Source organism: Homalodisca vitripennis, chromosome 1 (assembly GCF_021130785.1).
Source record: "Homalodisca vitripennis isolate AUS2020 chromosome 1, UT_GWSS_2.1, whole genome shotgun sequence".
NCBI classification, from domain to species: Eukaryota; Metazoa; Arthropoda; class Insecta; order Hemiptera; family Cicadellidae; genus Homalodisca; species Homalodisca vitripennis.
This window is the reverse complement of record NC_060207.1, coordinates 49389087-49404055: the sequence shown is the minus strand read 5'-3', so window position 1 is coordinate 49404055 and position 14969 is coordinate 49389087. Positions and strand designations below refer to the sequence as shown.

General features: G+C 39.6%; 2 protein-coding genes across 2 annotated transcripts in view; both read right to left on the bottom strand.

Annotated features, from left to right (window-relative positions):
• LOC124361195 (neurocalcin homolog) overlaps positions 1-14969 on the bottom strand; it is a 210550-nt gene that overhangs the window by 138559 nt on the left and 57022 nt on the right. The window lies entirely within an intron of this gene.
• LOC124361181 (neuronal calcium sensor 2) overlaps positions 1-14969 on the bottom strand; it is a 192042-nt gene that overhangs the window by 120249 nt on the left and 56824 nt on the right. The window lies entirely within an intron of this gene.

The window sequence follows — 14969 nt, the reverse complement described above, 5'->3', positions numbered from 1 at the left end:
TAAATTGAACATGACATTGTTTTAAAGAATAAGAAGAGATATTTCATACTCAATAAACTGAGTGAAATACAATACTGTAATGTATTACATTAACCAACTTAGTAAAGAAGTACAAGAGTAAGCATATTAAACAGTTAAAATATTTACGGAAGGATAAACTATAAAGAGAAACACAATATGAAGATAAATGCTCTCTTTATATCACACAAAGAAAGCTGATCATTTATTACAAGGAACGGCTCGTTTCCAGTAACGAGTAAGAGAGTGGATCAAATAAACAGAGCGCCTTCTATTTGAGGGACGCAATATCTCACTCCACGCTAACAGCGCGTGGTATCCAGCGCCCGGCCGTGAAAATCTAAATCCTCCACTTCACACAATTCTGTTATTGATAGTGGAATTAACAATAGTTACAACAAGAGTAATATAAGTATTTATTCACTGATTTTAGTGTAAAGAAATTAGTTACCTACTAGAGCGTTAAATATTTCAATTCTACGAAGAGCGCCATTACGCTGAGCACCAACTTTGAATATAACCAAAGTTCACTTCACCCATACTGTATTAACCATTAGCACCCACAAACGTTTCACATACTTCGCTATTAATCATTAGTACCCACAAACGTTTCCCATACTTCGCTATTAACCATTACCACCCACAAACGTTTCCCATACTTCGCTACTAACCATTAGTACCCACAAACGTTCTCCGTACTTTACTACTTACATGAGTACCCACAAACATTTTCCTAACTTTGCTATTGACCATCAGCACTCATAAAATACCCCCGTGTTTTAATATTAGTTTTCAAAAACTAGCAATTTTTGTAAGGTCGAGGCTCCACAAGGTTTCCTCACAATAACAGCCCTACCACTAGGTTAGATCACGTGGAAAAATTAGTTGCAGTGTTGGCATATGGTGATATAGAACAGCTGCGGTACATTAAAACCGTCACGTAGTTAAATCGTAAAGATTTAAATAAATTAAATTTAAAAAGCAGATGTAATGTATGTCGAGTCATAATCGGTTGTATAAAGAACGCTAAGTTTTACAAGTATTAATTATAAATATTTAAAAGAAATGGCGGGTGCAAACGAGCACGATAAAGACAGCAACTATATTTTGTAGATTATAGATAAAATAAGGTAATAAAGTATTACATTCTGTTATGAAATCCATGAGATATGTGATAAAACACTGCTTTATGAAATGGAAGTTATGAATTCTGAAGTATAAAACTACTTCCAAATAGGTGCTCATTAAATTGGTGTCACCTGCGTTTAGCTTAATTAGTGTTAATGTGCTCAAGACGAGGGTTTAATAAGGCAAAAACCACTGACAGCCAGTGAGCATGAGATTGCACATTTCTGTAGTGACGTCCAAATAACGTTTAACCAGCCAGTTATGGGCACGCTTCCCCCGGCTTCCATATAGAGTAAAATATGACATCACGTATAACAATGGGTACTGTACTAGTTACGTCATTAAATATCTATATTACGGCTAACTGTTATATATCACAACTTCAAGCAATGCCATGAAGCGTCATAGAGTACAAGTTCAACAGAGGTGCACCATAAGCCAGAAATCAATAAAAGAATAAACATTAATAATTGAGAACAAAATTAAGAAATCGATGAAATGAACGATGACAAATCTAAATTATTTGCTTTAGAGATGTATAATTTCTTTACATTCACTACTAATATAAATAAATAAGGCAATTTTATTGCTGTGGTTTCTTTTATTGTGCAGCTGTGGCAGAGAGGAAATTGGTTTTCAATTAGCTGCAAGATTTATAGAGATCCTCACATCCAAGTTTTTACACCAACTTACATCAAAGCCAGTTGGCTTGTATCCGGGATCTTCGAAACTACAAATCGTATTTCCATGGAACTTTGTACACGTGTTCGTCTTACCTTTTAGGTGCTAGCTGTAAAACGGATTGGAAAATTTCGCAGCCTAACTGCGGTAGTCCGCGAAAAGACGCAATACTTTTAATGAGAATTATCACATTAACAATCGCAAGAGGATTAAAATTACCATTAGCGTCTTAATAAGTCTCAATGCGCTCTGAAACACTTCGTAAATATTCGATACTGAAACTTGAACTGAAAACTTCTGGTAACAGTGATGAATGTACTGGTACTCGATAATATTCACATCTTAACCCAAGAGATACGGGCCTGGTGCATCGAGGAGAGTTGTGGAGAGCAAACGGTGACATTCTATTGACTGTTACAGATTTTAGCGGTGTTTGGGAACAGGTTGACATCAAAGTAAAGGTTCCTGCAAATCATAAAGTTGGAACCACAACGGGACTCTACTATATGCAAAAGGATAATGCTCCCCGAATACTACTGTCTTGTGATGTGTATTTACAAAATGAATACTGATTCTTAAAATAATGGTCAACATAATAATAAACATACACCACACGTGCACGAACTTTGTGTGTATATGTAAATTTAATATAATTTTCTTACAATTCAATATACAAATTTTGAATACTGTGAAAAAGTGACTACAATAGATATTATCAATGAGTGTTTGTCGGCCTTTTGTTGTAAAAGACTCATTAACCGTACAGTACTATACTTGCTATACTATACGTGGACATGTTCTACAGCAAGCGGTAATCACACACACTACCCCGCCTCGCACAAACCGCTAAATAACCTACTGATACTGTTATCCAGTTTCCCACATTTTATCAGCTAGGGGGAAGAATGGAGATTGTTCCACCGTGAGTTCCGCAATAAAATACGACAAATGTACACTTCTGTTAGTACTTAAGTACAGATTCGCGCTGCGCAGAGTGACAAACAACAAACTTTTGTACAACTCGTACATTAAATGCTTAAACCTAATCTCAAAAAGCATGAATAGATTAAAATAAATATATTTTAGTAGTCCAGCAGTTGTTCAAAGTTATGTATAAAATGAAACCAAATTCGGACCAGTGAATAATTATATAGCTATGATAACGATAACGTAAAAAGTCACAGCAGTTTTAAAAAGTATTTTGTTTAAATTAATAACCGAGTAGGGGATAATACGAGTAGGTACTCTCAACTTTGTGTGCCAAACCTGTCTAGCGGGGACCCCTTATTTCCTGGTCTAGGGCACTGCAAATCTCGTTACACTTTTTGAATGTTATGCGGCTATTTGTTCCAAGTCTTGAAAACCCTTGAGAGCAGGAGATTATAATTATAAAAATAGTCAAGATATTGTAATAATTTCTTTTCTTGGGACTAATTCAGAACAATCATAAATCAAAATATACATTTTCAAACTAGTTTAGAATTAGAATTCAGAAGGTGCAAGATTGATTAGGCAGATTTTGGGACATTACGATATTAAGCTTCACCCCCATACTGGTCATCTCTTAATATACAGGTTTTCCAGACTCATTCTTTTAATATGTTTCGTTAATGAAATTAAATACCGTAGAGTTTCAAATTCTGATCAATTCAGTAACATTAAATAATTATAATGCTAATTTTCATCCTCTATTTAACAATTGTAAAATCCTAATGGTTCCAAAAAACATTCTTCCTAAAAATGGGACCGTTATGAAAATAATTACGAAAGCTAATGTTATGACAATTCTTGAAATAAGTAACTGTGTATCAAGATTGTTGGTATATTAATTTAGAAATTATTGCATAACTGCCATTATTATATTAAGCTACAGTACTGCTATAGTAATACGATTCTTATAAACAAAACCAATAAGACAGTGTAAAAAGAAATGTACAAAAGCAGCACGTCTATGTAGATTATATGATATTCTGACATGAGTGCGTCTCGACGGGACTCTCTGTACAGTACGTACGATGGGACCGTGTTGTGCAACTCTCCAGTTTCATCACAAAAACAGACACAAATAATTCACCAGCACACGGTTCTGACGCGGCGCGGCTCCGCGTCAACTCTGGTTGAAACATTGATAGGCAACGACACACAACACTACCAGTACCAGCGGCTTGCATTATTTCTAAACAAACCTTAATTAATAATTATTACAAGATATTTTTCTTAAACTTTTATAATATTTTTAATTTAACATATTGCTGGACAAGCGATTACGTTCACCGAACTTATTTCTTGTACAGAATTATTTTTATAGATTTCAAAATATAATTAGATAAATTAAATCCATTTTATGTTATTTTTCTGTTACTGCAATACTTTCATACTATCCTGATACAATATGATTGTTATAGTAGTCAGAGTCCACCATGCTCTAGTTATAGGTTATTGTACAGGCACAAGCTCGGGTTGGTGTGACAGTTATCACATGGGATGTGGCTGTACGCTTTCCCCTCTATGTCCGATGTCTCACAAATGTGTTCCATGACATTAAGGCCCCCTTGGCATACGTCTCCATCACATGAATGGAGAACCATCTACACAAGGTTTCTAGAGCTGCTATTGGTCATCTACTGCGTTAGTCAAAATTAGCCCTATGACTTATATCAGCGTTAAACGTGGACTGAGAATGTGACAATCATCAGAGCTTCACGTCCGTCCATCTGTCCGACGAGGCTGAATGGCACATGCGTGTACTACTGAAGTAAATACAAATATCATAATTATTTTCGCTCCAACTCATTCCAATTATCTCTTCCTTGCGGCCCAAGTTGCTGGCAATGTGAAAACGAGAGAAAACGAAAACAAACGAGGACGACGTTTTGTAGTTTCGAGTTACGTCTTTCGATTATGCGAGTAGAATAAGAGGTACTTCGCCATTGCTACATTTTGGCAGAGTTAACGCCAAGTGGGTTTCAAGAGCACGTGACAAGCCTGTACGAGCGGATGTCGATGGTGTTGAAGTGGAAGATAAGAGGCCGCGTGTTTATCGTGTGGGACGCGTTGTGGATGTTTTTGAGGGTCATAACCGAGGTGTGGGCTTTGACATCGAGAGCCTGAAATTAAATTCTTTAGATTTTTCTCTTACTGCTTAAGACGAACAACTCCTGGGCCATAACACAGGCAAGCACTCACAAAGCGGATTATACTATTTCCGGCTAGTTGTAGTGTTAAATTCTCGTTCTGACCAGCAAAAAGTGATGAATATATACAGGACTGAACTGGGAAGATACTACTATGGAAAAGCAATACTTCAACGTTGGATCGGAACCGAAGATTGAAAATATTGCGCTCATTGCTACTTTATCGTTTTGTTGGGAAGGGGTGTGTCAGCCTTTTAATTCTATCGTACTAAAAGGTACACTCCCTTGCTCTTATCATCCCTGGTTTGACATTTGAACTTTTACTCGTAGTGGAGTACAGTCCTTTACAAAATATCTGTCGTGGAATCGGTGGAAGCTACAGAACTGTGTAGTAAGGCAACCAACTTGAAACTCAGGAATATAAATGGCATTGCCTCTTCTTTCTTTGGAATACCGGGTGGGGCTTAAGTTCTTTTCCTGCAAGGTGAATGAACTGCCTTCTAATATTGTCACTGCAAAGAAGACGACATTGGTACAACACAATCAAAGGATAAGTTAACTGTATCGAAGACTGGCAACTTTGGAGGTTGTATGCATACCTTTCACCAATTAAGTTTAAAATATAGCTTCTTACTCAGCTGTAAATTTGTCTGGGGACTATAAAAATGCAATTCCTTCTTACGTATTCTCTCTCTTTTAACAAGAATACGTACACTAAGACAAAGTCATATATTGATTTTTCTGCATATAATGTAAAGTTGGCACATAATTTAGTCTTATTGATTTTGCTATAAGATGGTGGTTGATCAGTGCATACTTATTACCAGGAACATGTTACAGCGATGGACTGGTCATATTTATTATTTTTACCTCATCATAATTAGATTTACCCAACATTTTTCCGTGTTCAAGACAGATGTATTTACGTATTTTTATTTGTATGTAATTTTAGACAATATCTTAACACTATACAAAATTTAACAATGTAAGAAGGAAAATCTGTGCTCTCCTGTAGATATTGACAAAACAAGTTAATGGAAAATACAAGAAAAGAACATTACTTTCCTAATGCACCACTCTTAGTAAGATTTGTAAGAATAATCAGGGACGAATGTACAAATTCCGATATTTTATTTGGCAAAAAATCACTTTTAAACTTTAGGAGATTCAGTTTTGAAGAGGGTCTGTTTATAAAAAGATACTGCTAAGTTAAGGTATGATTTTGACCAGTATTAATGAATAAATAATATGCAATATACTCCATAATTTGTAATTTACCGTTATTATATGACGATGATTATATCACTATAATTTAATACAACACTTTTTATAAAAACAAGACCATTACTTTACTTACTTTAGCCTAAGATATGTGTATGTTTTTTTCATTACAAACAACATTCACGATCAGACTGGATACGTCAGTACACATTTTAAAATGCAATCTGATTGATGTTTCTATTTTAAGATAAACATCCTAGTAAAACTGGGGTTTCCAGTTACTATGGATAAATAATAAGATCATCAGAAATACCATAACAATATTACCAGAATAAAGAGTGAAATAAACTTCGATTTTGTCTATCACAAACTATGAGTTTTAATTATCAAATTCACTAGGAATTTCACTTTATTCCTTCCGTTGTTTTTAAGGTAGTCAAAGGAAAGGTGAACTTTAGATGTGTAAGGATTTAAAAAGTGTAAATAATATGAGTGACGCAACGAGGCGGAAAGCCAATTTACCGGAACCACGCAGTGAACCGAATGAGAAACTCCAAGAAAAGTTTCGTAATAAGCAACCTGAAAACATAAACATCTTGTACTCGTAGTTACTCCTGATTGTGAACACAAGTACATTTGGTTACCTTACAATTAAACAAGATTAGTTTCCAAAGGAGTTTTATTCTTTATAGTTATGTACGCTTATTCTTTTCATTGCTTAGTATTACTGTTTAAAACAACCACAATAAGACAACCATCTGACCCTAATTTTAAGAAATCCAAACATATAATTTGTCTCATTTTACAAGTGGCAATAACTTAAATCACTCCACTCAAAAAGAGAAAACTTGTAGTTTTTCCAATTTAAAAAGGTAAATGTTAACTGTAATTTAAATTGTGTGGTGTAAAATAAGTTTATAGAATTCATACATATAAAAGAACTGGACTTATATGGACTGTGTAAAATTTGGGTAGGTGTTGCTGCCAAGGCAAAGCAAACTGTCTGATTATTTGTATTTTTAAGACCTTCAAACGAAAAAGAAATACTTCTGACTCAGGATTTTAAAAATATTTAAATACATACACTTTCCCATTTTGGTACATCTGAAGCAAATTTACATTTCCGTTCACACAAATTATACTAATCGGGCACACAATTTTACTGATGGAAAAATAAGCTCCTTATACATTACAGTGCTTTTATGTATCTTTGACAATTAATTCATAAAAATAGGTTATTCACGAGAACCATATGATTCATGCAAGAGAGCAGGTTGACTGGTGGTGTGTCATTTTCAACCTCATGTCTCCCTGCCATTTCTGACCATTCCTTCTCATCACTGCCAGAGCAGAGCAGTACACTCTGCAAGAGAGCAGGTTGACTGGTGGTAAATCATTTTCAACCTCATGTCTCCCTGCCATTTCTGACCATTCCTTCTCATCACTGCCAGAGCAGAGCAGTACACTCTGCAAGAGAGCAGGTTGACTGGTGGTAAATCATTTTCAACCTCATGTCTCCCTGCCATTTCTGACCATTCCTTCTCATCACTGCCAGAGCAGAGCAGTACACTCTGCAAGAGAGCAGGTTGACTGGTGGTAAATCATTTTCAACCTCATGTCTCCCTGCCATGACTGTCCATTCCTTCTCATCACTGGCAGAGCAGAGCAGTACACTATACAAGAGAGCAGGTAGACTGGTGGTAAATCATTTTCAACCTCATGTCTCCCTGCCATGACTGTCCATTCCTTCTCATCACTGGCAGAGCAGAGCAGTACACTCTACAAGAGAGCAGGTTGACTGGTGGTAAATCATTTTCAACCTCATGTCTCCCTGCCTGTCCATTCCTTCTCATCACTGGCAGAGCAGAGCAGTACACTCTACAAGAGAGTAGATTGACTGGTGGTAAATCATTTCCAACCTCATATCTCCCTGCCATGTCTGTCCATTCCTTCTCATCACTGGCAGAGCAGAGCAGTACACTCTACAAGAGAGCAGGTTGACTGGTGGTAAACCATTTTCAACCTCATGTCTCCCTGCCATGTCTGTCCATTCCTTCTCATCACTGCCAGAGCAGAGCCATGCACCATACAAGAGAGCAGATTGACTGGTGTTAAATCATTTTCAACCTCATGTCTCTCTGCCAAAACTGTACATAGCTTACAGAGTAATATACCATACAAGATATCACCCACATTGGTTTTTTTGCACCTGAATATTATACACCACTACCCACCTCTTTTTAAAGTAGATTATTGCCCCATAACTTACAATACACAACTAACAGAAATCTATGACATTGTACTAATTGTACTATTGCAAGGAACAGTTTATGAATTCCATAAAAGTATTGACTTAGAATAAACACCTATGTAACCAGATTAAAGCTTATATCTCAAACATATAATTTTAACACACATATCATATATACAAAGATGGGAATGGTAAAGGAAACCCATCAAGCAAATTTGCATGAATACAGCAGCATGTCATTGCCATCTTGCTGTGCAGTCAACAGGTGTAGTTTAGATACAGCTACAACGTTCATACGGAGTAATCCTGCAAAGCGTATTGGACACTGAATTTAACAATGTATTAAATTTTATTAAAATTTCAGGTAGACCAAGACTGCATAAAAATAATTAATCACTTAATACATACACTCATTTATAAATTTGTGATAACTGAGAACTTTAACCTATCTGCCTTCCATTATTATGTTATTTGTATTGTTTAAACCTATAAATCTAGATTTTTTTGGTGGTAAGTGATGGAAGACTTGAATTGCTGTGAATGAATTTGTCAATGGGCTGTAACAAATTTAATTTCATACACAGTAATTTCATATGTAGAGTATTCAACCACATACTGCTATGCTTGAATGTTTTTGTATGTTTGAATTGTAAAACTTTCAAATTAAAAAATAAAAATTGGTAGGAGTTAATCGTAATAGACTTCTTCATTGACATTGCACCATTTTTAATAATTGCAGTGTTATAGAAATAAAAAAAATGTTATGTTTTACTTATACAAGTACATAAGGACTGTAAAACAAAATAAATCATACATCAAAGTTCAAAGTATTGTCACGGAGCTGGCCCGTCGCGCGACGGCTGCGGTGGCGGCCTGGCTGTTGACGTAAGGGACCGCCATAAAATCCTTCTGTGAGAGCCATCAACACCCTCATAAATGGCTGGGCCAGTCCTTTCTTCTTAATAGCTGATGACAATAGAAAGTCTAGAGCAGTCTTCCTGGTAAAAGACTCACTGCCCATTGACTCCGGAATCTTCTAGACCTTCCAGAGCCCACCGGTATAGACCCTTCTAGCAAGAATGCTAGAAGGTTATATAAGGCCGTCTACTGGGGAGCCGGGGGAGTTGTGAGTACCAGTGAGGCAGTGTAGTGAGTGTCGTGACACGGATCCTGTGATAGTGAGTGCCTGCGGAGATACTGCTGTGGGAATCGTCGCATCGTGGGATCGACCGGAAGATTCAGCGCAGTATTGGACAACTCCTGTGGAAGGATACGACACCGGGGAAACCGTAAGCAAATTGGACTTAAGCAGAAGAGACAGTTTTAAAGCCACTTGTTATAATTAGCTATATTTGTGATTGCAAATAATATTAGTTTTGCAGAAGCCATCTTAGTCATTTAGCAAATATTAATAATAGTAATTGTAATTATTGGAGTTGTAATTAATAGTAATAATTGTAAATAGTAATTTCTTTCAATTAAAGTAATTATTTGTCCTTATTGTAAATTAGCTTTAATAAACATTATTAATTGTAACTAATAATCGTGTTGCTTATTTGTAAACCCACATAAGAATTATTTAGTTTGTAAAAACGTAACATTGGTGTCAGAAGTGGGATTGATTTGTTTAACGCAACACTTTAGATATTATTTATTATTTATTTATTGTATTAATATTATTTTAAAGTAATAATATAATAAAACGATGGCTTCTAGTGGGTTTAAGTTAGCAGATTTTGAAAGTGGCTGATTTAAAACGGGAGTTAGAAGAAAGGGACTTAGATACTTCTGGGACAAAAACAGTTTTAGCTAATAGACTTAAACAGGCGATGATAGAAGCAGGTGAAGATCCCGAAATATTAATTTTTGAAACTGAAGCAAGTAAGCTTACCAAAGTGTTACAATCTAACTTAACTAAAACATTGGAAGAAAAATTAAATAGTAATAGTAAAACATTGGAAGAAAAATTAAATAGTAATTGTGAAACACTTCAAAATGACTTGAAAAGTATGAAAGATGAATTAGCTACAGAGTTTAATTTTAAAAATTTGTAGAGTTGAAGAGGGAATTTAAAAAGCAATTAGAAGCAGGTATAAATGGTTGCTCCAAACAATTAGAAGACAAGTTAAATGATTATTCAAAAGAATTTGGTGATAGAATTAGGATCTTAGAGGAAATAGCTCAGAGAAACAAGGGCTCCGAAACCTGCACAGATCCATTGTTAGCCCAGAAGATGGAAAACCAGAATTAATTACGGAACTCAGCTTAATTCATGTCCACCAATGAGTAATGCAGGGGTGCCAACCTTCGACGGTAAGATGACCTGGGAGGATTTTCGGACACTGTTCGAGACTGCTGCCGCCGTCCACCGTTGGCCGTCATCAACAAAAGCGTCCATGCTCTGCCTTTCGCTGCGTGGAGACGCGCTAAAGGTCCTGCAGACCGTGCCACCTGCGGAGCGCCAAAACTACTACGGAGAACTGGTTAGACGACTGGAGATGCGGTTCGGACATAAGCACATGGAACTGGTCTACAGGTCTCAACTCAGGAGTCGCCACCAGAAGTCCAATGAATCACTGCAAGGAATTTGAAGCTGATATCGCACGACTTGTAAGAGGTGCTTACTCTACTTGTGATGAGGCTGTCTGCGAGAACTTATCCATCGACAAATTTCCTCGACGGCCTTCGAGACGCTGAAACACAGCAGGCTGTAAAGTTGGCTCGTCCTAAGACATTACACGAGGCGCTAACACAAGCACTAGAATTTGAAGCAGTAAAACAGTCTGTGCAAGGACATGCACGTCTTCGAGGGGTCTGCATGGAAGAAGGTTTTAAGATAGAAGACGTAGTCCAGAGAGTGCTGGATGCGCTGAAGAACAGGAAGAAGGAAATCCGCTGCTGGAGTTGTGTGGAGAGTTGGGCCATCCCCGAAGCAAAGTGCCCAGATAGAGCCTCTCAGGGGCAGATGCAGGGAAAACTAAAAAGGGTTGACAGGAAGGGGCAATTGTCAACCCAGCAAACTGAGGCCCCAGCCGACAGCATTATTGTGGCATCTTTGTCAGGACAGACTAACAGCCTCTACATAGATGGATTAGTCAACGGGAAGCCCAGAAGCCTTCTACTAGACACTGGGGCAACGATGACCATAGTAAATAGAGATGTTTTGTTCACCTCCCAATAAAGTCACTCCAACAACCTGGACATTGAGGACTGCGACTGGGGACTTGGCCAGTGTTCACGGGGAGACAGTTGCCACCTTCTGCATCGGGAGTACATGCTTTAAACATCGCACTCTCGTTGCTAACATCGAGGAGGACGTTATAACTCGGCATGGACGTAATGATGAAACTTGGCCTTCAATTAGACCTCAAGAAAGGGGGTGACGACTGTTGGCGGAGAAGAAGTCGTCCTTCAGCGTAGAAAAAAATCTTACTTCTTCGGTGCGGTTATTAAAAGATACCACACTGCCCATCTCGTGCTCAGAAGATCGTGAGAGCAGAAGTCGACAGTAACTGTACCGGAAGGACAGAACTTAATGTTAGACCCAGCTGTAAACGAAGAGGAGCTTGGCCGAGGTGTCCTTGTAGGGAAGACACTGTTTTCAAATCTTCCAGGGAAGTTCCAGTCTGCATAATGAACTTAAAACGACTATCCCGTTTTACTTTAAAACAAGGCAAGCTCTTAGGTACCTGTTACTCAGTTTCTTCTGTATCGCAATCTGTTAGACAGACAGCATCCTGCCACAAGAATCTTCCAGAAGACATAGCTAAATTTGTGAGAGATGCTTGCAAGGGAATGGACTTGGAACAAACTAAACAAGTAGCTAAGTTAATAACAGAGTACCAGGATGTTTTCGAAACTGCTACAGGGCCAAGAGGCAGGACGACTGTAGTTCAGCACAAGATAAATGTTGGAGACGCACAACCAATCCGCCAAATTCCTAGGAGACTACCCTGGGCGAAGAGGGAGGAAGCTGAGCAAATAACAAAGGAGATGGAGCGAGATGGGGTGATCGAGCCTTCCAGCAGTCCATGGAATTCGCCGGTGGTACTAGTGAAGAAGAAGGATGGGACTTCTAGGTTCTGCGTGGACTACCGACTACTCAATAACGTCACCAAGAAGGACAGTTACCCTTTACCGCGGATCGACGACACACTGGATGCTCTGGGAGGCGGCAAGTTCTTCTCGGACCCTGGACATGAAGAGTGGGTACTGGCAAGTAGAGATTGCTCCAGAGGACAAGGAGAAAACGGCATTTTCCATAGGGAATGGAAACGGACTGTGGCAGTTCACCGTGATGCCTTTTGGACTATGCAATGCACCAGCTACCTTCGAGAGATTAATGGAGAACGTGCTTAGAGGTCTAACTTGGGAAACCTGTCTAGTGTATCTGGATGATATCATAGTCATTGGAAAGACGTTTAAAGACCATCTTCAGAACCTGGAAAAGATCTTTATAAGGCTTCGTTCTGCCAACTTGAAGCTTAACCTGAAGAAGTGCAACTTATTTAAAAAATAAGGTAAACTATCTCGGACATGTAGTCTCGTCAGAAGGAGTCTCTGTGGATCCAGAGAAGATACGAGCGATAAAGGAATGGCCCACACCACGTAACAAACATGAGGTAAGAAGTTTCCTCGGGCTGTGCACCTATTACCGCCGCTTCGTGAAGGGTTATGCCGATATTGCTAAGCCACTGACCAAGCTCACGGAAGAACAGCGCAAGTTTGAATGGACCTCAGAGTCGAGTGAAGCATTTTGGGATACTCAAGACTGCTCTCTGTAGTGCTCCGATCTTGGGATTCCCTCGCTTTGGAGAAAAGTTCATTGTCGAACACTGACGCCAGCGACGTGGGCATAGGAGGAGTACTCTCGCAAGTTCAGGATGGCCAGGAAACCGTGGTAGTAGCCTATTTCAGCAGAACACTATCTAAGGCCGAAAGGAATTACTGCGTCACAAGGAGGGGGAACTGCTAGCAGTCGTGAAGTCCCTAGAACACTTTCATAAATACCTCTATGGACAACCTTTCCATTTAAGGACAGATCACTCCGCCCTGACTTGGCTACTGAACTTTAAGAACTTGGAGGGGCAGACAGCGCGATGGGTGCAGCGGCTTCAGGAGTACAACTTCACGTCTGAACACCGACAAGGGAAGAAACATTCCAACGCTGATGCTCTGTCACGTCGTCCTTGTCCAGAAGGCTGTAAGCACTGCTCCAAGGTAGAGAAAAGAATCCTTCGGCAGAAGTACGTTGTGTCACCGTGGAGCCTGCTAGTGGATGGGAAATGAGTGAACTTCGGAACGAGCAGCTAGGAGACACGGAGATCGGACCACTCCTGCGAGAGGTGGAAGCTGGAACTCGACCTAGTTGGAAAGACATCGCGGCTAGAGATCACCTATACAAGAGCTACTGGGCACAGTGGGACTCTATGAAGATCAAGAACGGAGTACTAATAAGGATCTGGGAAGCTCCTAACGGGAAGAGGAAAATCGAACAGATCGTACTCCCAAGAAGTAAGAGGAGGGAAGTCCTTATGGAGTTGCATAACGGAGCGTCTGGAGGTCATCTTGGTGTCAACAAGACAGTGGAAAAAGTTGCGACAACGGTTCTACTGGCTGCAACCTTAGGGCTGATGTTGAGAAATGGTGCCGCCAATGTGATGTATGTGCTGGAAGCCGAGGGCCTCAAACAAGAAGTCGAGGCAGGATGCGGCAGTACAACGTTGGATCACCCTTCGAGAGGATCGCCATCGACATCGCTGGACCATTTCCCGTGACAGACGCAGGGAATAAATATCTCCTGGTGGCCATGGATTTACTTCACGAAATGGCCAGAAGTATACGCCATACCAAACCAGGAAGGCATCTACTGTGGCAGGATGCTTGGTGAAACGACTTCGACTGCCGGTACGGGGTACCCCGTGAGTTACACAGCGACCAAGGGACGAACTTCGGTTCTATCTTGATGAGGGATGTTCTTCAGCGTCTGGGAGTGCATAAGACACGGAACAACCCCGCTTCACCCGCAATCCGATGGGATGGTTGAAAGATACATCAAGACTCTCGTCGGTCATCTCAGGAAAGTTGTCTCCACCAGCCAGCGGGATTGGGATAAGAAGGTGCCAGTTTTTCTGCTGGCCTACAGATCTTCTAGCCATGAAACAACTGGTGTTACCCCAGCAAGAAATGGTCTTCGGAAGAGAACTTCGGCTACCAAGTGATCTCATGTTCGGCCTACCACCTGACAAGGAGAGGCCAGCGACTGACTTCGCCTCGGAACTCGTTGATCAATTGCACGACACTCACGAGTTTGCTCGCCAGCACCTGAAGGTCGCCAGTGACAAGATGAAGGCTCGCTACGACCGACAAGCCAACTCAGCTGGATTCCAGGAGAACAACTTGGTTTGGCTCTACAGTCCCCTGCGGAGGAAAGGGAAGGTGCCCAAAGCTTCAACAGGACTGGATTGGACCTTATCGTGTGGTGACACGAATCAACGACGTGGTCTACCGAATCCAAAGACACCCAAGAGGCAAGA